Source organism: Dendrobates tinctorius, unplaced genomic scaffold, assembly GCF_039654945.1.
Source record: "Dendrobates tinctorius isolate UK_male_01 unplaced genomic scaffold, ASM3965494v1 ptg000065l, whole genome shotgun sequence".
NCBI classification, from domain to species: domain Eukaryota; kingdom Metazoa; phylum Chordata; class Amphibia; order Anura; family Dendrobatidae; genus Dendrobates; species Dendrobates tinctorius.
In genome coordinates this window covers 11954535-11975105 of record NW_027361733.1, presented here as the reverse complement: position 1 = coordinate 11975105, position 20571 = coordinate 11954535, and positions in this window count along the sequence as shown.

Sequence of the window (20571 nt, the reverse complement as noted above, 5' to 3'; positions counted from 1 at the left end):
ACCCTTCATTATAACACATCACCTTGTACATGTAGCTCATCAGCACCAGAGACCCTTCTGCTTCCTGCAATGCACGTGTGCTGCTCTCTGGCTGCCAGGAGGCGTGGCGTTCTTATGCAAATCCAGCCAGAGACTTCAGCCAACTGCTGACCAGGAAGCAAGGAAAGCTTCAAGGGGCCCGGCCAGGGGGTATACAGTGGCTGGCGGCCGTCGCTTACATTTAATTAAAGGAGATAGTACTGTGTCAGCACAGCACAGCTGCCAAACCGCAGCGGCCGTCACGGGCCCCTTCACCCATCCGGGCCCCCTCACCTCTCCGGGCCCCATAGCAGCTGCGTGGTCAGCTACTATTGACGGTACGCCGCTGTGTACCACTACCTCAGAGCCTGCCAGGTACTCTGCGATCTGCTCCGTCATGGCCAACACTACCGTGAGAAGCTCGAGCTTAGAGGAGCTGTAATTGTCAGGATTATGTATGGAGTCGTGGAGCGATCGGCTACCGTAAGCGATCACTCTTTCCCGGCCGTCTTGGATTTGTGACAATACAGGTCCTAGCCTGTGTATGCTCCCGTCGGTGTGCAGTATGAACGGCTGTGAGAAATCCACATAGGCCAACACTGGGGCTCCAGAGAGTGCGGTTTTGAGATCTTGGAAGGCCTCTTCCTGTAGTTCTTGCCACTGAATCTTCCAACTATTAGCCCTGGCAGGGGCTCCCTTCAGCAGGTCTTGCAGGGCTCGGGCCTGGTGGGCGAAGTTCTTTACGAAGCGACGGTAATATCCGGCCAACCCCAGGAAGGCTCATATGTAGAGTTGAGCGATACCATCCGATACTTCAAAGTATCGTATCGGATGGTATCGGCCGATCTTTAAAAAAAGTATCGGTATCGCCGATTCCGATACCGGAAGTCCCATTCAAGTCTATGGGACTTCCGGTATCGGAATAAGAAAAACCCTTTCCTGCCCTTGTACAGCCTCTCTGGGGTCTGTACGGGCCTTTCGGGGGGCTGTGCCGGCCTGCCAGGGGGTCTGTGCAGGCTCCGGTGGTCTGTGCCGGCCTGCCGGTGGTCTGTGCAGGCTCCGGGGGGCTGTGCCGGCCTGCCGGGGGGCTGTGCCGGCCTGCCAGGGGGTCTGTGCAGGCTCCGGTGGTCTGTGCCGGCCTGCCGGTGGTCTGTGCAGGCTCCGGGGGGCTGTGCCGGCCTGCCGGGGGGCTGTGCCGGCCTGCCGGTGGTCTGTGCAGGCTCCGGGGGTCTGTGCAGGCATCGTCCGATGGGACTACAAGTCCCATCGGGCGATGCCTGCTACCATGACAGTGATTGACACATTAGCCAATGATGGGACAGTAGTAGTCCCATCATCCGGCTAATGTGTTAAATGTAAAAAAAAAAAAAAAAAAAAAAAAAATTACATGCTACATTCATACTACATACTACATACATGCTACATTCATACTACATGCAACATACATACTACATATATACTACATGCATGCTACATATATACTACATGCATGCTACATACATACTACATATATACTACATGCATGCTACATACATACTACATGCTACATGCATGCTACATACATACTACATACATGCTACATTCATACTACATGCAACATACATACTACATATATACTACATACATACTACATATATACTACATGCATGCTACATACATACTACATATATACTACATGCATGCTACATACATACTACATGCTACATGCATGCTACATACATACTACATACATGCTACATATATACTACATACATACTACATATATACTACATGCATGCTACATATATACTACATGCATGCTACATATATACTACATGCATGCTACATACATACTACATATATACTACATGCATGCTACATATATACTACATGCATGCTACATACATACTACATATATACTACATGCATGCTACATACATACTACATGCTACATGCATGCTACATACATACTACATACATGCTACATATATACTACATACATACTACATATATACTACATACATACTACATATATACTACATGCATGCTACATATATACTACATACATACTACATATATACTACATACATGCTACATACATACTACATATATACTACATGCATGCTACATATATACTACATGCTACATACATACCACATACATACTACATACATGCTACATATATACTACATGCATGCTACATACATACTACATATATACTACATGCATGCTACATACATACTACATGCTACATGCATGCTACATACATACTACATACATACTACATGCTACATACATACCACATATATACTACATACATACAATACATTCATACAATACATACATAGACATACAGTACATATAACATAGAGTAACATACTTACCAATACTTGTCACATTGTTCCCCGAAGCCATTGTCGTCTACGGAATAAATATTAACATAACAAACCACAAAAATACTCACCCACGATCCGAAGCAGTCCACGAGTGTGTCCCACGACGATCTTGGGTAGAGAACTGCAGCATCAGCTGATGCTGCCGTTCTCTACGGGCTGCAGGAATCCAATGACGGAAGGTAGGTATCCTTCCGCACTGTATTCCTCCGCCACTTAAAAAAAAAAAAAGTCCCTAGTCTCACTTTATGCCATTGCTGTGTGGGAATTTCCCACACAGCAATGGCATAAAGTGAGACTAGGGACTTTTTTTTTTTTAAGTGGCGGAGGAATACAGTGCGGAAGGATACCTACCTTCCGTCATTGGATTCCTGCAGCCCGTAGAGAACGGCAGCATCATCTGATGCTGCCGTTCTCTACCCAAGATCGTCGTGGGACACACTCGTGGACTGCTTCGGATCGTGGGTGAGTATTTTTGTGGTTTGTTATGTTAATATTTATTCCGGAAAGACAATGGCTTCGGGGAACAATGTGACAAGTATTGGTAAGTATGTTACTCTATGTTATATGTACTGTATGTCTATGTATGTATTGTATGAATGTATTGTATGTATGTAGTATATATGTGGTATGTATGTAGCATGTAGTATGTATGTAGTATGTATGTAGCATGCATGTAGCATGTAGTATGTATGTAGCATGCATGTAGTATATATGTAGTATGTATGTAGCATGCATGTAGTATATATGTAGTATATATGTAGTATGTATGTGGTATGTATGTAGCATGTAGTATATATGTAGCATGCATGTAGTATATATGTAGTATGTATGTAGTATGTATGTAGCATGTATGTAGTATATATGTAGTATGTATGTAGTATATATGTAGCATGCATGTAGTATATATGTAGCATGCATGTAGTATATATGTAGCATGCATGTAGTATATATGTAGTATGTATGTAGTATATATGTAGCATGTATGTAGTATGTATGTAGCATGCATGTAGCATGTAGTATGTATGTAGCATGCATGTAGTATATATGTAGTATGTATGTAGCATGCATGTAGTATATATGTAGCATGCATGTAGTATGTATGTGGTATGTATGTAGCATGTAGTATATATGTAGCATGCATGTAGTATGTATGTAGTATGTATGTAGTATGTATGTAGCATGCAGTATGTATGTAGTATATATGTAGTATGTATGTAGCATGCATGTAGTATGTATGTAGCATGTATGTAGTATGTATGTAGTATATATGTAGTATGTATGTAGCATGTAGTATGTATGTAGTATTTTTTTTTTTTTTTTTTTTTTTTTTTTTTTTTAACATTTAACACATTAGCCGGATGATGGGACTACTACTGTCCCATCATTGGCTAATGTGTCAATCACTGTCATGGTAGCAGGCATCGCCCGATGGGACTTGTAGTCCCATCGGACGATGCTTGCACAGACCCCCGGACATCAGCACAGCCCCCCGGCAGGCCGGCACAGCCCCCCGGCAGGCCGGTACAGACCCCCACAGGGTGCACAGCCCCCCGGCAGGCCGGCACAGCCCCCCGGCAGGCCGGCAGAGACCCCGGGCAGTCCACACAGCCCCCCGGCAGGCCGGCACAGCCCCCCGGCAGGCCGGCAGAGACCCCCGGAAGGCCCGAAATGACGGCGCATCATGATGCGCACACACCGCGCATCATGATGACGTCAGGCCGTCAATCAACTGAACTTCCGATTCCGATGCCGAATTCCGATATTGAAAAAATATCGGAAGTCGGTATCGGAATTCCGATACAGCAAGTATCGGCCGATACCCGATACTTGCGGTATCGGAATGCTCAACACTACTCATATGTCTTTTACCGTCTCGGGAGTAGGCCACCATTGTATTGCAGCGACTTTTTCCATGGACGGTCTAACGACTTTGGCGGAGACTGTATGTCCTAGGTATTCGATCACACAATTGTGAAGTTGAATGAAATTTATTGGTTATGTTAAATTTTTGTGGATTCAAAAACTGAAAAGTGGGGCATGCAATATTATTTGGCCCCTTTAACTTAATACATTGTTGCGCCACCATTTGCTGAGATTACAGCTGCAAGTCGCTTGGGGTATGTCTCTATCAGTTTTGTACATCGAGAGACTGAAATTCTTGCCCATTCTTCCTTGGCAAACACCTCGAGCTCTGTGAGATTTGATGGAGATCGTTTGTGAACAGCAGTTTTCAGCTCTTTCCACAGATAGTCGATTTGATTCAGGTCTGGACTTTGACTTGGCCATTCTAACACCTGCTTATGTTTATTTGTGAACCATTCCATTGTAGATTTTGCTTTGTGTTTAGGATCATTGTCTTGTTGGAAGACAAATCTCCGCCCCAGTCTCAGGTCTTTTGCAGACTCCAACAGGTTTTCTTCAAGAATGGTCCTGTATTTGGCTCCATCCATCTTCCCATCAGTTTTAACCATCTTCCTTGTCCCTGCTGAAGAAAAGAAGCCCCAAACCATGAGGCTGTCACCACCATGTTTGACAGTGAGGATGGTGTGTTCAGGGTGATGAGCTGTGTTGCCTTTACGCCTAACATATCGTTTGACCAGAGCAACTTCTTCCACGTTTGGTGTGTCTCCCAGGTGGCTTGTTGCAAGCTATAAACAACACTTTTTATGGATATCTTCCATAAAGGCCAGATTTGTGCAGTGTACGACTGATTGTTGTCCTATGGACAGACTGTCCCACCTCAGCTATAGATCTCTGCAGTTCATCCAGAATGTTCAAAGGCCTCTTGGCTGCATCTTTGATCAGTCTTCTCCTTGTTTGAGATGAAAGTTTAGAGGGGCGGGCGGGTCTTGGTAGATTTGCAGTGGTATGATACTCCTTCCATTTCAATATGATTGCTTGCACAGTGCTCCTTGGGATGTTTAAAGTTTTGGAAATCATTTTGTGTCTAAATCCGGCTTTAAACTTCTCCACAACAGTATCACAGACCTGCCTGTTGTGTTCCTTGGTCTTCATGATGCTCTCTGTGCATAAAACAGAACCCTGAGACTATTATAGAGCAGGTGCATTTATACGGAGACTTTATAACACATAGGTGGATTATATTTATCATCATTAGTCATTTAGGACAACATTGGATCATTCAGAGATCCACAATTAACCTCATGAGTGAGTTTGCTGCACTGAAAATAAAGGGGCCAAATAATATTGCATGCCCCACTTTTCAGTTTTTGAATTTCCACAAAAATTTAAAATAACCAATAAATTTTGTTCAACTTCACAATTGTGTCCCACTTGTTGTTGATTCTTCACCAAAAATTTACATTTGGTATCTTTATGTTTGAAGCACGATATGTGGGAAAAGGTTGAAAAGTTCCAGGGGGCCGAATACTTTCACAAGGCACTGTATATCAACATGGCCTCGAAGTTGAGATCTCCCAGACATCCCTCCATTAGCTGTTGGAAGGTCCCGGGGGCGTTGGCCAGCCTGAACGGTATGCGATTAAATTCGAACAGTCCCATAGGCAAGATGAACGCGGTCTTGGCAAGGTCTTCCTCCGACAGAAGAAAAGTATGTTGCCTTCCCCAGGGCTGATAGGGACTCCTCTATATGGGGCAGGGGGTATGAGTCTTTGATGGTACAGGCGTTCAACTTTTTGATAATCCACGCAGAACCGCAAGGTGCAGTCTTTCTTTCGGACCAACACAATAGGAGCCGCCCAAGGACTCTGGCTTTCCCGGATAACCCCTTTATGCAGCATTTGGCCTAGCAGAGTTTTAGTTGCGGGGAAATCTGTTGGTATCGCTCTCTGATAGGGGCCGTTCCTTCAGTGGAGATGCCGTGCGTGATGGCCGTGGTGCACCCGAAATCGTCCTCATGATTGGGGAATACCTCTTGGTACTGGCCCAGGAGTGCTTCTACTTGATGTATTTGGGCCGGGGTTAGGCCACAGAGTTCTGCTCGCATTTTCTCTAGGATGGCTCGGCCCTTCTCTTCAGCAGAGGACTCGGTGGTTTGAATGGACCGAACATTTACCGCCCATGGGTCTCCTGCCTGCACTTTTAGCTGTAATGTCGGGGTCAGAAGCCCCTCCTCCATAGGTTTCATCAGTTTCGTCATTTCAGCATGCAGTTTTAGGATGATGTCTTGATCTTCTAGGTTGACACAGCGCACAAGAATGCTACCCTCCTCATGGTGCCCAAGGCGTGGGCCACTAGGACTCCAGGGGGTAGGCGCTCTGAGAAGCACGGCTCCACCTGCACCTCTACTTCCTCCAGAGGCACATGGGCCCGGATAGGCAGGGCTACCACCATCTGCCCTGGCGGCAACACGAGCTGAGGGACCGCCGATGCGATCACTCTCCCCAGCACCTCTCCCTCCTGGCAGTCCTGTAGGACCTGCGCCCCCCGCACCAGCTGTTGGAAGACCTGCTCTTGGGGAGTGTGGGAGCCCCATTGATTCAGGGTCTCTTGTGTAGGCTCACTAAGAAGTAGACTGCCGAACTCCCTTAATATGTTCATACCCAGTGTGACAAGGTGTTTTTCGCTTGCGTCTCCCTGGGTCAGAATCACCCCTCGGCGGCCGAGTTGTTTGCCACACAATGAAATTTGTATCCAGGCTACCCTGACGACAGGAACTGGTAGCTGGTTAGCTACTAGTAGCTTTATCCCGGACCCCCACTGGGGCCTCACAGCCTCGGGAAAGTGCTGTCAGAAATAAGTCTCTGGCATGGTCGTAACTTGCTATCCCGTTTCTACCAGGCAGCGTACTGCACGTCCTTCGAACTCTGCCCATATCAATGGACACTTTGCAATCAGGTCTTCGGGACTTCCACCACCCCGCGTCATGGTTTCTGTCTCCAAGCGGCATCCCCTCAGCTCAGAGCCCTTTAGTTTAATGGCCGCCGGGGTGGGTATCTCCCATGCCGTGAGCACTCTTGGCCCAGTTCGCCACATTCAAAGCATTCCCAAGGCCGCAGGGACCAACCGCCCCTGGGATTACGAGGGCCCCAGAGCTCATCCCAGGCCATCCACTCGTGGTCTCGGCCCTTCTCTTCACCTTGGCCAGTTCACCCTTGATGCTGTTCAGCTCTTGTTTCATTTCTTCCACCCATTGGGGCTCCCCAATGGCGTTCATGGAGACTTCAGTGCTCCGGACCTTTCCCACGGGAACTGCCAGCCCTTGTTCTTGCTCCCGCGCACGCGCCTGACTCCCTACATTGGAGAAAGCCATACGCAGGTTTAACCGGTCTCGCTCTCGTAATGCCTGTTTAGTCAGAGGGTTTTGTCAATGGGTCCCAAGCTTACACCTTGTATAGTTCCTGAAAGACGTTCAAGTATCTCCCCATCTCCCCTTCCCCCTGCATACGACTGAACAACCTGGTTCTCAATTCCCCACGTCCGTCGGATCCCCATGAGTCTCATCAAATATCTGTAAGACCCTAATAAAGGTGTTTCGCTGTCCCTGGGGTCTCAACATTACGGAATCCTGGGCCTCCCAGTCCAACGCCATAAGGGCCACTTCTGTTTCTAAGTCAGGGGTCATCGTATGCATCCTAAACAGCCTTCGCATCCGTTACGTCCAGCTCCACAGCATAGTATTGCTGCCGGAGAACCTGGGAAGGTTGCTCAGCATAGCCCCCAAGGATAAACTAGACCAGGGGCCACCATTGTCCCCCTGGTCCACGGCATCTCCGCTCGCGCTCGGAGACTGCATCCTGCCAACTACGCCAAATGTAGTAATCGCAGGTACGCGGGATGCAGTGATGAGACGGGAGTCGGAGTGAACTTAGAATGTAACTTTTATATATATATATTAATATCTATAAGTGCTATCTTGAGTAACCGGCAAGCTAACAACAGTTATCCTGGCAGGGATCAAAACAATAATAGACAGGTAACATGATAAAGACATGATAACTACAACGTGTCACTTATCCTCCTCTGACATCCGGCAGAGAGGTGGTTGGTGTCTTTTCGGCATCTCAGCTGCTGGGCCCAGCCAACGAGGATCTGATGCAAACTTCTGGCGTTCCTACCCCCAAGTGGAGTGTGGGCACAACAGGCTCCTGAAGCATTCCTCTGCGCTGCGCCTCCCGGCGGAGGCGGGATGGTGATAGCCGGGGCCCAGGAATTGTAGGCCGCAATCGCAGGCTGGAGTCGAGCACTGGCGGCCGCAACCGCGGGCTTGAGTCGAGCAGTGGTGGCCGCGGGTGGCAGCGGGCAGGCCCAGCCACGGGCTGGAGTCGGGCTGTGGTGGCCGCGGGTGGCAGTGGGCAGGCTGCAACCACGGGCTGGAGTCAGGCTGTGGCGGCCGCGGGTTGCCTGTGACTGCTGGCTGAGGTCAGGTGGCAGCTGCAGGTGGCAGCAGGCAGGCCGCAGCCTGAAGTCGGGCAGTGAGCAGGAGCGCGGTCGTGAAGTCGGTGTCCCTCTGCTGGGCGACTCGGTGCCATCTTCTTCCTGACCGTGGTGAGTCTCTCTCTAGTCCCTCCAGTCATTGCTCACTCCTTCTGGCTCTGGCTCCTCCTAGTCTTCCTGCTCCTTCTCTCCCGCTCTGTCGAGTGCCCCCTGCTAACATTCTTAGCTCCTTTTATATCTGCTCCGCCCCCACTCCTTCTAGAACTGTCTCCGTTCCGTCCTCTAATTCTGTCCCCCGAAAACAGTCTCCCTAGGAACCTTGGTGACAATCTCCTTGGTTCCGGTCCGATTGCACAGTGGGGACTCTCCCTCCTACAAAACCATGGAAGCACAAGCCATTCACAGGACTCTCCAAATCCAATAAGTAAATGTAACATAGCTCAGACCATCCAGATCGGGAGAAAACCTATGATGACGATTGTGAGCATTGTCAGCAAGCCTCTTCCACATTCTGTGAAAAATGAAATCGGTGCAAGCTGATATACTCCCAATAGTGAAGCACCATCAGATAAGAGTTATAAAGTGCAACAAATAATATGAAAAGCCAAATAGAGTTTCACCATGTTGGCTTCTTCAAGGGCATGATTCCATAAGTAATAACACTTCATATTTCTACACTGTGTTCGAAATTATTATGTAAAAAATATTTCCTCATATTTTCTCTAAATTACCTATATGAATTGCAGTCATTGTTATTTTCCAGTCATCTAATATTCTAGTATAATTGCAATGTTTTTGAACAAACTGCCTATGAAACAGTATATTTTTAAAAATAAGAAACACTCAAAATGCATGTTCCAAATTATTATGCACAGCAGAGTTTTCAACCTTTTTATTTTTATTTTGAACAAAAAAATGGTCAATTGTGAAATTATAAGCATTATCAGCTTATTACAAAATGAAATCAAACAGTTTTCAAGTCAAAACTTTATTCTAGGTGATGTTACATTTGCACATAGGACCCCTTGTTCGAAAGAAGCTTCTGAACTCTCTCGTCCATTGAATTTGTCAGTTTTTGGATGGTTTGTGCTTCAATTGTTTTGCATGTGGACAGAATACCCTCCCAGAGCTGTTGCTTAGATGTGAACTGCCTCCCGCCATCAAAGACACTCCTTTTGATGATGCTCCAGAGGTTCTCAATGGGGTTGAGGTCAGGGGAAGATGGTGGCCACACCATAAGTTTGTCCTCCCATAGCAGCCAGAGATGCAGATGTGTTATTTGCAGCATGAGACGGTGCATTATCGTGCAAGAAAAGGATCTTGCTGCGGAAAGCACGGTTCTTCCTCTTGAACCATGGCAGGAAGTGCTGTTTTAGAAACTCCACATAGATTATGGAGTTCAGCTTTACCCCTTCAGGGATCCTAAAGGGGCCGACAATCTCTCTCCCCACGATTCCAGCCCAAAACATTACTCCACCTCCTCCTTGTTGGCGCCTTAGCCGTGTTTTCATGGGGTGTCCATCAACCAGCCATCCTCCACTCTATCCATCTGGACCAACGAGCGTTGCACGGCACTCATCGGTGAACAAAACAGTTTGGAAGTCAGTCTTCATGTATCGTTTTGCCCACTGGAGCTGATTCTGCTTGTGTGCAGTGGATAGAGGTGGTCGACAAGATGGCTTACGCACAGCTGCAAACCTCTGAAGGACCCTGCATCTTGTTGTTCGGGGGACGTTGGAGGCACCAGCAGCTTCAAAAACGTGTCTGCTGCTATGACAAGGCATTTTTGCAGCTGCTCTTTTAACCTGACGCAATTGCCTGTTGAAAAGAGTCCTCAATTTTTCCTTATCAGCACGCAAACGTGTATGCTGGGGATCAGCTAGATACTTCATGATTGTGCGATGATCACGGCGAAGTGTCTTGGCAATGTTGATTGTAGTCATGCCTTGACCTAAATACTCCACAATTTGTTGCTTCTCAGCAGCCGACACATCCTTTTTCTTTCCCATTTTGGCAAAAATGTAGGCTGCTTAATAATGTGGAAGAGCCTTCTTAAGTAGTCTTGCCTTTATTTGGACACACGTGCCAAACTAATTTGCACAGGTATATGCAATTGCTTTCAGTGATATAAAGAGCCCTGACACACATCACAATCAATGAGTTTAAATGACAAACAAAAAAATTCTAACCTTATCACTCCTAAACTCTTTTTGCATAATAATTTGGAACACAGTGTATATAGAAACATCAATTAAAAATGCTAATTAAAGTATGTATTCAAAGTAAAGAGACACGAACAGCATATCTGGTCAAACTTCATAAAAATATATTCAAATGGCAAATTTGAAAAAAAAAATATTTTGAGGAGGTGAAGGTAGTATGTCTGTTGCAATAAACTTCATAGACATAGATATAAAGGAGGTGTGAAGCTGATGGATGGACATTGGATTGCACCACACTTTTCACGTGAATTGTTTTTGTCAATTTTTGAGGTTAACTGGAAATGTCTGAGATTTTTACAAGAAAGTTTGGCAGACTTCTCTCTCCACTCTTGAATGTTTTGGTCTATGGCGCCCATCTGGTGTACAATAAACATTAAGGAACCCTTGTCCGGCAGATACATTCCATCAAAAGGGCAAATCCAAGCCTCCAATCACTCAATGTCAGGAAGCTGAAGGGGGCTGTCAGCACGGGTGTAATGTATTGATGGCTTCTCACCACATCCTGGACCCTCACGCCATAATCCTCCAATTAATCTAATGCTCATTAATTGCACGCATCTGAAATCATTAAAACCTGATTGAGCACAGAAAGCGTCCGACCCCGAAGTAACTTATGAGTGCTTAGCCAGCAAATGGCTTCACTGCTAAAGAATGTCAGTGTTTATAGCAAATGCAACCTAAACTAGGCTATACATTGACATCTCCCGCCATTTATATACAACACTTCAGACATCTATCAGTTGGGGAGAGGATGATTTATCCCCTGCTATATCCTGCAGATGACAGGCCAGAGATTACAACTTAACCTACATGAAAGCGAAGGCAGTATGTAACCGTAGAATAAATATTTGTAGCAGCGCGAGGTCTGGCTAATATTAATGGTGATGGGAGCCAGTTGACTGCCTATAGGTGGTGGAGCAAATGTTTTAAAATTAAATTAGGAAAGTTTTTGTTCAGTACAAATGTACTTTATTATTGTGACATTTTCACAGCCTTCTTCTACATTTCTTCCAGATGGACAAGGAAAGCTGCTGTTAAAGGAAAACTTTCATCAGTTTACAAATTGTGCAAAGCTGTTCTTGCCGAATACATGACTTATGGAAATGGGACGGACCCCCACTCCATCTTAAAACCACCATAACTACAGTAAACGAAGGCACTAGAATAAATGCACAACACATTATTTTGGTTGTCAAAATGGCCACAGCTTTATTTAAATCACAGGATTAAAACAATCACAGTAGGAGTCAGGTGAAGTGCTAGTACATTGGGATTCACCAGTACTGTGATACCTCCAGCTGTCTGACATACAGAACCAGGCCAGACAGCCATAAAGGGGCGGCACGCACTGGGGGCCACTCAAGCAGAGCCAGTAAACTTTCAGGGCACCAATGACCCTATTATCCTCACTCTTGTGCTTAACCACTGTGCCCGCCCCTGACTGACGTTACCATTACAACGTCCTTGAGGCTGGCCACCAAAGCCGAGCCTGTTCACCACCATGAGGTTTTACATCCTCTATTAGTTAAAATGAGTCCACCTTAACTTGTCTGCAACTTCCACCTGACTCCTAAACCGCAAAGCTGTGACGGGTTATAAATTCACATTTGACACCTTTTTTTTTTTTAATAAATCACTTTAGTAAACTTATAAACTAGAAGTCCCTGCAAAAGCATTAAGGGGACTAACTTGGCAAACCTCCGACTCACAAAGAGTCATCCTACAGCGCTCAGGAGAGGAAAAACCCCCTGTGGAGGAAACCTCTAGGGAACCATGGCTGAAGGATGGCCCTTCCCTTGGGCTTAGAAGGTTAATGCTGTTAACTCTTTATAGCCATGATAAAATTGAACCTGGAACAAAATATACAATGGTAATTTCAAAAATACAATAAAGCATTCATCATACAAGCAATAATTAAAACGTTTTAGGACAATGATTATAAACAGGGGCGGGAGGGCGGGAAATGCTTCCTCCTGTTCATCCTGTGCATGAAAGAGGGAGAGACAGATTTCCTGTTCTATATAAGCCCCACCCTCCTCACAGTAACCCACCAGGCACATACATACTGTGCTTCTTCCTCTGAAAGCAACATCACTCTTGCTTAAAATCTATACCACTATACCAAAAAAGCTGCAGGAGTAAAGGTCCACCCATCCCCAAGTCATGTCCTCCTCCGCCTATGGCTTCAGTGGTTTCTTGACTTATGGATATGGGACGGACCCCCACTCCATCTTAAAACCACCATAACTACAGTAAACCTAGGCACTAGAATAAATACACAACACATTATTTTGGTTGTCAAAATGGCCACAGCTTTATTTAATTCACAGGATTAAAACAATCACAGTAGGAGTCAGGTGAAGTGCTAGTACATTGAGATTCACAAGTACTGTGATATCCCCAGCTGTCTGACATACAGAACCAGGCCAGACAGCCATAAAGGGGTGACACGCACTGGCTTGCCATTCAAGCAGAGCCAGTAAACTTTCAGGGCACCAATGATCCTATTATCCTCACTCCTGTGCTTAACCACTGTGCCCGCCCTTGATTGACATTACCATTACAACGTCCTTGAGGCTGGCCACCAAAGCCGAGCCTGTTCACCACCATGAGGTTTTACATCCTCTATTAGTTAAAATGAGTCCACCTTAACTTGTCTGCAACTTCCACCTGACTCCTAAACCGCCACCAGAGAGGCCATTTGACACCTTAAATGGACTCGACCCCCATCAACCATGCCTAACAAAGCCATCAACCATTTCTACATGCTATGGAAAGACTGTGCACACATGTAATAAAAAAAATAAAATGAATCTGTCGGAGCTCTGGAATTTTATCAAAGTCATGCTACCAAGTTATGATCGATAATACGGTAACTACAGCAAAATAACAGTTGCTAAACATCCTGCAATGAGGATCCCATAATGGGGAATGTGGAAAGTAAACCATAATTAAGGTCGTAGCTACAATCTGAATACCTGTATAATGACATCTGTCATGCCTCAAAAAACTATTATACAGCATGCATTGGAGCCAGCTCTAATAATTCACCAATTCACAGATTTTAGTTCTAGAAACCACCATTATTTACAGTAAAATTTCTTAAACCCACTTACTATCACTACCCGAAAAGTGATGAACATATCAATAGAAAGAAATTATAAATAGGGAGTAATTAAAAACTATACACAATATAACATCAACATTATAAGTAGTAATTTAAATAAACCTAAAGCAGAAAAAGTCTACAAAGGCATTATTAATAACCCTGCCATGCCATTGTTAATTGTTTTTCATGCACTTGATAACATTTAGGCTGTGTTCACACACAGCTTTTTTTTAGCAGTTTTTACCATGGTTTTCACTATAAAACCGCTAAAAATAAGCTTCCCAGTCATTTCTATGCATTTTGCACTTTTTGTGCACATTGATGCGTTTTTTACCGCGAAAAAAACGCATTGCGGTAAAAAACGCAGCATGCTCATTAATTTTATTTTTCCGCGGTTTTGGCTTCTTCCATGCGGTTTGAAACTGCTGCAGAAAAAAGTGCATCAAAACCGCGCAAAAACCGCCGCGGAAAAATAGGTGCGGTTTCTGGGAAGGGATTCAGGTTTTTGAGCAGAAATTTTCTGCAACGTGTGTACTTAGCCTTACTGTTGACCTCTCCAACTGGGTCAAAGGCATTGGGAATAGGCATATTGCCATTCATGCTAATGCACTTGATTACTTTACCCTTAGCCTCTCACACTGGCTCAAGGTCACAGGGAGTAGGCATACTGCCCTTTGTGTTAATGCACTTGATTATACCCTTAGCCGCTCCCACCAGCTCAAGGGCATCAGGAATATGCATGACTGCCCTTTGTGTTAATGCACTAGATTATACCCTTAGCCGCTCCCACCAGCTCAAGGGCATCGGGAATAGGCATATTGACCTTCATGTTAATGCACTTGATTACTTTACCCTTAGTCACTCCCACTGACTCAAGGGCTCACAGATTAGGTACATTGCTCTTCAGTTTCATGCACTAGATAACTGCACTGTCCAGACGACAACCTTGTTCTCTTCTCCCCTCCAGCCGCTGTTCCTGGCTCAGAGGAGCCAATTTATTCGTTGGCATGCAAAATATGATTGCCACGACCCCAGGGACTTTACCCTAACAGGGTCCTATAAAATATAAATGCTTCTGGAGACCAGGGGGCCATACCGTGATGGTCACCCCTCCATACCAGGGGGCCATACCCGAGATGGTTACCCCCTCTACACCAGGGGGCCATACACGAGATGTTTACCCTCCACACCAGGGGGCCATACCTGAGATGATTACCCCTCAAAAAACAGGGTGCCATACCTGAAATGGTTACCCTTCCAAACACAGGGGGGGTCTGCGGCCAGTTTATTAACAAATAACAAACATTTACAATAAGCATTAAATGCACAATCTTATACGACCTGAGGGGGGGTTCTTGGAGCCCCAAAAATTCTGGCTAAATATTTGGCAAAAACACAAGAACTTAAAACTCCACGTTACCCTCAGCCGTAAACCACCAGCTCGAAGGCACCAAACATTCCATTCCGGGAAGTCCAACCACCAAAAGCTCATGGGTAAAACCCCGTCCAGAGCCGTAACCAAAAGCCAGATCCACCAAAACAATTTTTAACTGTCCGGAATTTTAACTTCCAATTTCATTTCGCTGATTCAGCGTCAGCTCCAAGAACCCCACCCCAGAGGTCCATACTTAATATGGTTACCCCTACTGACCAATTTATAAATAACCTCAAGGACCCACTAAAAGGAAAGCAAATAACTGTTTCTTTTTTTTTTTTTTTTAATTTTTAATTCATGTTCTTATTAAAATAAACATAAAATAAACATCAAAGCATAAATAACATTAACACGCTGGGGGGAGTCCTTGAAGCTCCCAAATCTGGTGATTACCAAACATAAAATGTACCAACAATTACTCCCAGCCGTTACCCCACTAGCTCGGGAGCACCATAGCCACAAGGGTTCCAATGTTCACTTGAATTTCCTGGGGATCCGACAAACTCTTCCTGAAACTCCCCTCCACCTTTCACCATGTCCAGAACCATATTAACTTCCAAAAAGAGGAATCCATATCCCAATGGATCCCCCAGACCAGTTTCTAACCAACTTCAAGGACCCCCCCAACCACCAGGCTCCAGGTAATCCACTCAGGCCTGTGCTATCCGCCATCTTAAGTAATATAAAATAAGCCCTTGGTGGGTATACACCGATCCCTTTTTTTTTTATTATTATTTTTATTATTCACGCCTTTATTAAAACAAACATGCAATAAAACATCAAAGCATAAATAATATAAAGCATAAATAATATTAACACGCTGGTAGGAGTCATAGAATCATAGAATCATAGAATCATAGAATCATAGAGTTGGAAGGGACCTCCTGGGCCATCTGGTCCAACCCCCTGCTCAAAGCAGGATTCGCTAAATCATCCCAGTCAGATGTCTGTCCAGCCTCTGTTTGAAGACTTCCATTGAAGGAGAACTCACCACTTCTCGTGGCAGCCTGTTCCACTCATTGATCACTCTAACTGTCAAAAAGTTTTTTCTAATATCTAATCTGTGTCTCCTCCCATTCAGTTTCATCCCATTGCTTCTAGTCTTTCCTTGTGCAAATGAGAATAAAGTTGATCCTTCTACAATGTGACAGCCCTATAGATATTTGTAGACCGCTATTAAGTCTCCTCTCAGTCTTCTCTTTTGCAAACTAAACATTCCCAAATCCTGCAACCTTTCCTCATAAGACAGGGTTTGCAGACCAGTCACCATTCTGGTCGCTCTTTTCTGAACTTGCTCCAGTTTGTTGATGTCTTTTTTAAAATGTGGTGCCCAAAACTGGACACAATATTCCAGATGAGGTCTGACCAAAGAGGAGTAGAGGGAAATAATGACTTCACGTGATCTAGACTGTATGCTTCTGTTAATACATCCTAGAATTGCATTTGCCTTTTTTGCTGCTGCATCACACTGTTGACTCATATTCAGTCTGTGATCTATTAGTATACCCAAGTCTTTTTCACATGTGCTGTCACTTAGCCCTATTCCTCCCATTCTATATATGCTTTTTTTCATTTTTATTGCCCAGATGTAGTACTTTGCATTTCTCCCTGTTAAAAACCATTCTGTTAGTTGCTGCCCACTTCTCCAGTTTATTTAAATCTTTTTGAATCCTCTCTCTCTCTTCTCTAGTATTAGCTATCCCTCCTAGCTTTGTGTCATCAGCAAATTTAATCAGTTTGCCCTCAATTCCTTCATCTAAATCGTTGATAAAGATGTTGAACAATACAGGGCCCAGGACAGAGCCCTGTGGTACCCCACTTGAGACATTCTTCCAACTGGATGTGCAGCCATTTACGACCACTCTTTGGGTCCGATCACTAAGCCAGTTATGAATCCACCTAACAGTTGCCTTGTCCATTCCATACTTAGTCATTTTTTCAATAAGGATTGTATGAGAGACTTTGTCAAATGCTTTGCTGAAGTCAAGATATACTATATCTACAGCATTTCCTTGATCCACCCAATCAGTGATACCATCATAGAAGGAAATTAAGTTAGTCTGACATGACTTATTAGTTACAAACCCATGCTGACTCTGTTTAATCACTTCATTCTTATCCAGGTATTGACATACATGTTGTTTAATAATTTGTTCAAAGATCTTTCCTGGTATAGAAGTCAGACTCACCGGCCTATAGTTGCCTGGGTCCACCTTCTTCCCCTTTTTGAAGATAGGAACAACATTTGCTCTTCTCCAGTCTTCTGGCACTTCTCCTGTTCTCCAAGAATTTTCAAAGATTATGGAGAGGGGTTCAAAAATTTCTTCTGCTATCTCCTTCAGTACTCTGGGGTGTAATTCATCTGGACCTGGAGACTTGAATTCATTTAGGTTAGCTAAGTGTTTCCTCACTATCTTTCTGTTTATAGATATCCTGGATTCTTCTATTCCCTTAATAGGACAGTGAAGAATAGTTGATGTTGCATTTCCTTTCTGAGAGAAAACAGATGCAAAATAGGAATTTAAAAGTTCAGCCTTCTCAACATCCTGTCTTACCATTTCATCATTTTCATCCTGTAAAAATCCTATAGCATCTTTGACTTTTCTTTTACTTTTGACATATCCCCAAAATCCTTTATTATTGCTTTTGACATCTCTTGCAAGCCTCAGTTCATTTTCAGCTTTAGCTAATCTGATTTGTGCCCTGCAGGTTCTGCAGACAGCATTATATTCTTCTTTAGATATGCCTCCCTCTTTCCATTTTATAAACATTTTTTTCTTCCTTTTTAGCATGTGCTTAAGTTCTGTGTTCATCCATCCTGGTTTCCTTTAATGCTTCCTATTCTTCCCTCTTTTCGGAATTGTTAACAACTGTGCTTTGAGAATTTCATTTTTCAAGATTTCCCATCCTTCCTGGACATTTTTGTCTTTAAGGATATCCAGCCATTGGATCCCTCCAATTCTCTTTCTGAATCCCTTAAAATCTGCCTTTCTGAAATCTAACCTTGACGTCTGAGTCTTCACAGGTCTTCCACCTCTAGTTATCCAAAATTCTAAAATAGCATGGTCGCTACCTCCTAGGGTCCCAGCCACTTTTACCTCCTCAACCATTTCCTCCCTGTTTATAAGGATTAGATCCAAGGTAGCAGTTCCCCTTGTTTTCTCCCTTACCTTTTGGAAAATAAAGTTGTCAGCAAGAGAGGATAAGAATTTCCTTGACCTCTTAGTTTTGCCTGAGAGAGATTCCCAACAAATGTCTGGATAGTTGAAATCTCCCATGACAACTATGTCATATTTTTTGGAGAACTTGGCCATCTGATGCATAAAGAGTTCATCTATATCTTCGGCTTGCACAGGTGGCCTGTAGTAAATGCCTACAATGGTGTCCTTTCCATTGTTCTGTCCTTGTATTCTTACCCAAACAGTTTCCACAGAACTCCCAGTCTCTGAAGCTTCAATCTCTGTGCAGATATACGAGTTTCGAACATACAATGCGACACCCCCTCCTCGTTTATCAAGTCTGTTTCTTGCAAATAAGTTGTATCCTTCTAGTCTTGTATTCCAATCATGTGTATTGTCCCACCAAGTTTCAGTGATTCCAATTACATCATATTTCTTTTCCTGTGTTAGTAGTTCCAATTCTCCTTGTTTGTTGCCCATGCTTTGTGCATTAGTATAGAAACATTTTAGTTTGTGATTGGTTTCTCTTTCTCCAATATTTTTATTAATTAGATTCTTTCGTCTTTGTTCGTCCTTGAAGCTCCCAAAATCCGGTGATTACTAAACATAAAGTGAACATAAAATGTACCAACAATTACTCCCAGCCGTTACCCCACTAGCTCGGGAGCACCATAACCACAAGGGTTCCAGTGTTCACTTGAATTTCCTGGGGATCCGACAAACCCTTGCCGAAACTCCCCTCCACCTTTCACCAGATCCAGAACCATATTAAATTCCAAAAGGAGGAAACCATATCCCAATGGATCCCCCAGACCATATTTAACCAACTTCAAGGACCCCTCCAACCGCACAAGATGTGAGATAAGTGAGGGTGAAAACCATGCAGGTTTACAACCAAGGTATACAACAGGTTAATAATGGAAAATATCCCATGGTAAGGTCCAGAAATAGACAGAGATGGGCAATGCTGTGTTATATGCTGTAACCATAAATGAGAAGCCGCCTGCTCCTCTACAGCAGTTACAGACTCTAATCACCAGCTGCGCATAAATGGTAAGAAATATATGTAGGTCTAATATAAGCTGCCTGCAGCCATAGGTGTGTGAGCAGAAAACTGCAATTTCTGCATCCCAGTCAGTCACTCTACTACATACAATAGACGAGAGACAGGGCTGAAAACTGGGCCCATGATGTGTTTTCCAGAGCAATGTGCAGCATCACATTAGGAGTGCCCACTCACTGCCCGCCATGTGCTGAGTTATTAGTGCCCACTCAAATGTGCCGAGTTACTCACCGATTATTATTTTACACATGATAAAACATAATCCATTCAGGACTGTTCTATCCACCATCTTAGGTAATATAAAATAAGCTCTTGGTAGGTATACTCTGATCATGCAACATACGAGGGAGACAATATAGAGAAAGAGGAAGGATATATCCGGCAGGACAGCAGGTAACATAAGAGGACTAAAGGCAGCAATAGCTACAGAAATTAAGCACTAAACTGGAAGTCATGTCCAGATTATATGTACAGCAAGGAAAATGACCTGGAGACACAGGATGTCTATACCCTGCATGATCCGTATATAGCAGAGTGAGGAGTGATATCATGTATACAGTCCTGCGGTACAGGTTAAGTATACAGCACTGGAATAGAGTCTTTACACATATACCACATATAGTGAGTAACCTGGTTACACTGGATCTGCACACCCAGCATCAAAGTATGTAAGGCCTCTTTCACACTTCAGTTATTTGCATCAGTTCAAATCCGCCAAAAAGGCAGACAAGCGGATCCGTTCTCAACTGATGTGAACGGATGGCACAGGATCTGTTTTGAGACGGATCCTGAAAATGAGGAAATTTAAATGAA